General features: G+C 42.4%; 1 long non-coding RNA gene across 2 annotated transcripts in view; it reads right to left on the minus strand.

Moving 5' to 3' along the window:
* Positions 1-1,528: 1,528 nt before the first annotated feature.
* The window catches only part of LOC139585627 (uncharacterized), a 2,968-nt gene continuing 953 nt past the window's right edge, over positions 1,529-3,543 (minus strand). Inside the window, exons 1-4 of one of the 2 annotated variants that reach the window (XR_011677195.1) lie at positions 2,958-3,543; positions 2,274-2,337; positions 1,998-2,024; positions 1,529-1,640 (exon numbers count right to left, since the gene is read on the minus strand). The exon at positions 2,958-3,543 is cut by the window's right edge and continues 953 nt beyond it. This is a non-coding gene — a long non-coding RNA (uncharacterized lncRNA). The remainder of the gene's footprint in view (positions 1,641-1,997; positions 2,025-2,273; positions 2,338-2,957) is intronic. The other variant, XR_011677194.1, reaches the window with a different exon arrangement.

The raw sequence follows: 3,543 nt of genomic DNA on the forward strand, positions 1-3,543 counted from the left end.
TCTCAGACCTTATTACTACTACCTCTCTTGGGAATTCTCATCGTGGATCCCAAAAGGAATAAATCCCTCAGCGTGTCCTAAAGCACCGAGGAGCTACCTACAAGTGAAGGTGGCTACTTTCAGTGCAGCCACAGCTGATGACACAGCAGTGGCACAGTTCCGTGCTGCACAGGGATAGTACTGTCTCCTCTTCTCCAGCAGCTGACTCTCTCCTGCCATGGCTTCTGTAAATGCATCAGAGCACGACCTTAACCACAAACAGGCAAGAAAACACCATCAGAAGTCTTTCATTAAGCAGTACAAGAAGGGTTCCAAGCAGAGACCAACAGAATTTCAAGGAAGCAGTATGCAATTAAACCCCCTCAGATTTGTTCAAGTAGCCGGCAAAATGGAACCATTCAGAAACGACAAAGAAAACCCCCCCAAGTATTTATACAGGAGTCCTTAATGTCAGAAAGGGGATGACAGGTTATGTTCAGATAAGATGAATGTTTATTTGGATCTATAAATAAACTTCTCTCGTGGTCCTTTGCCAAAAAATAGAACCTACAAGTGAACACCTACACCTGCCTCAAGAGACCTAACGAGCCCCTGGCAGCCACCGGCATCAAAGCGCAGTGGATGTTTCTAATCCAGGCTAAGGAGAACAATGTCACCTTTTGTTCTCTCCAGTTTGTTTCCTCTGCAGTCCTAGTTGCTTCTTATGATTTTTACAGTCTCTGTATCTTCTCGGGCAGCGCTGAGTCTGACGACCGGGATACGAGAGTCCTTCCCTGCCCTACGGAGAGAACCAGGAAAAAAAGTTCAAAAAAGAACAGGGCAGTTTGAAGTTAATACCTCCGACGAGAAGCAGCACCCGACAAACAGAGCAACGGTGAACAAAGCGTGACACCTCCCTGGGGACAGAAGACTTACAAACTCTCCGGGATTTACAATTCCAGTAACCAAGCCCTTCAGCACAGCAGCCAAGTGTCCCATTAGGTGGTGCTGCACCAAAGCACGATCCGAGAGGTTCCAAAGAGTGAAATGCACGTTACTGTCCAAAGACGTAAAATCTTGCAAAATAACAAAACTACAATAGATCTAAACTACAGGGCAAGAGTACAAGTGTTAGCTTGAGGAGCTGGAACCATCCAGGTGAGCAACTGCTAACTGGATCCTCAACAGACTTTGAGGAACCCTTCAGGATACAGAAGGGTTTTCCCCAGAAATTGCACAGGCCGAGTTTTGATAGAAGTGCACTTGCCAGATGCTCAGAAACGTCACCCATCCTCCTCCGGGTATCCTGAGAGAGCTGCGAATGGCTCTCACCTGGTTTGAGCTGGTTCTGTAAGGGCTCAGGGTGAATTTCACCAGATGCAACCAAACTGGGCAACACCCAGTGGGACAGAAGGAACCCAAAGCTTGTTTTAACCCAAAGCTTGGGTAAGCAGAGCTCCAGCAAATACTGAGGAAACGGACAGAACGGGGTAACAAATAATAAACATAACTTTTTTTTTTTTAACTTGCCTTTTTTTTTTTTTTCAGATGAGCAAAACAATTAAGGAGAAGGTGAAAACCTCACCATGACTGAACATTTCATCACCTGTAAGCTGACCATCCTTAGCATAGAGGACTCCAAATTTAAAATTCACCGATCCCTGGAAAATAAAACCAAATATTATTTGGTGAACAGTCAAACAGAAGACATAAAAATTTGTTTCCTCTAATCTTTGCATACATCCTACACGTTAGAACATACATTTTATACCATCTCCTACTACACAATAATTTACCTTTAAACTTTGATAGTATAGCATAAAATCATTAACTTAGACGGGTGATCAATTATTATTAAGTTGGTGCTTCAGGTTATTTTTGCTGTCAGGTTCAAAAAAACATGACTTCTTTTTACTGTAACGAGCAATTGATTTAGAAGTCATCAAAAGCCCATCCAAATACAAAGCCGTATTCACCGGACGGGTCTGTGAGCAAGAAGTAGTTAGGCTTGTACTCACCTCTTGCCCTTCAAGAACCAATAAATCCTGTCAACAAAAACAGCATCTTTAGCCCCCTCCTATTAAAGATTCTACAAGGATGATGGTTTTATTGGTGTTTAGAAGTTTGGATTTAAAATGGCCAGTTCAATGGATAAAGAGACAGTTTAAGTAGTATTAGATTATTATTCTTATTAGCTACTGGAAGAAACAAACCAGTAGGATCTATACTTAATTACTTCTATTTCCAGGAAATCATAAAGAAAAAGAACCAAACCAAAAAAAGTCACTTCCTACCTTTTGTATCTCAGGATGAAAAATGTCTCTTGGGCTCTTCTCCAGTTTCTCCAGACTCCTGGCACTGAAATGCAAATGAACGAGTGCTTTATAGGAGGGCAAGTGCACATTCCAACCCCGAACCACCAACCGATGGCAGTTACAGCGCTTACAAAATGAATCCTTCCCAGAGCCTCTGGGAAATGGAACGGTTTGTGCAACTGCCATTTCTCCCCCAAAATACTAACTCCCAACACTTCCTAAACTTAGTTTGCATTTTAAAAACAGAAATTAGGGAGACTCAGGGTGGAGATCAGGTTGGAATTGATTTCCTTCTAAAGCACAGGGGCTCTGTTCCATCACCCTTCACTTTGGCTCCACACGGAATCACAGGGAGCATTTTAGGAGGGCTCAAGAACCAATTCTATTTCTCTCTTTTTTCTAGTTCTCTCTCTTCCTAAATAATTCAAGGCAAGTCAAATGAAAAAGGACAAGTTCAGCAGCAAATTCACACTTTTTCCCTTTGTCTGCTCAAGAACAGCCTTTAAAACCACTTCTTGCTGCCTTCAACGGTTAAGACTTACAAAACGGTTTCGCAAGTTTGATAGGTTTATCATAAAAACCACAGAACGCAAGCTCTGAATGACAGGAAAAGGTACACAGGCAAATATCTCAGCTGATGGTGGCTTATTTGTAAACACAGACCTTAACGGAGATTGCACGGAGAATGTTTCAGTGGGACTCTAAGGGAAAAATATTTCCTGAGTACCCTGTAAACAAGAAAAGCTAGGATATATTACAGGACATACCCACGTGTTCTGCATATTCAAATAGGATTATCAATAAAAACATTTAAGAAGGAAGAAAACCAAGGTAATTTTACTCAGCTATATTTACTGCCGATTTAGAGGAAAAAAAAAAAAAAAGTGAACCAGAAACGCCTACAGTAGAACTTTAAAACAATTGCTTGGATAAAAGCAGCTCATGGAACATGAAGTAGAAAAAAAGCGAAACCAGTATCAGACCTGCCTATTTTCTTACCATTGCACAAGAAAATCCGACAAGCGGTAGAAAGTCACTGCCTAAAACCGATCCTAGGACGTAACCGAGAACAATGGAGGCATTTGCTAATCTAAACGGAAACCTTTTCCGGACCCTAGTGTCAAATCACACGTTTGTTCTTCTGTCCCTTCTGTCCCACTGGGTGTTGTCTCTCAGCAGCTCGAGGCTGGAGAGCATTTCCCCTGGGGGTCGGGAGGGCAGGGGCACAAGGGGCTGAGTTTGCCGATCG

Source organism: Agelaius tricolor, unplaced genomic scaffold (genome assembly GCF_023055355.1).
Source record: "Agelaius tricolor isolate 1412-34295 unplaced genomic scaffold, bAgeTri1.0.p SCAF_86, whole genome shotgun sequence".
NCBI classification, from domain to species: domain Eukaryota; kingdom Metazoa; phylum Chordata; class Aves; order Passeriformes; family Icteridae; genus Agelaius; species Agelaius tricolor.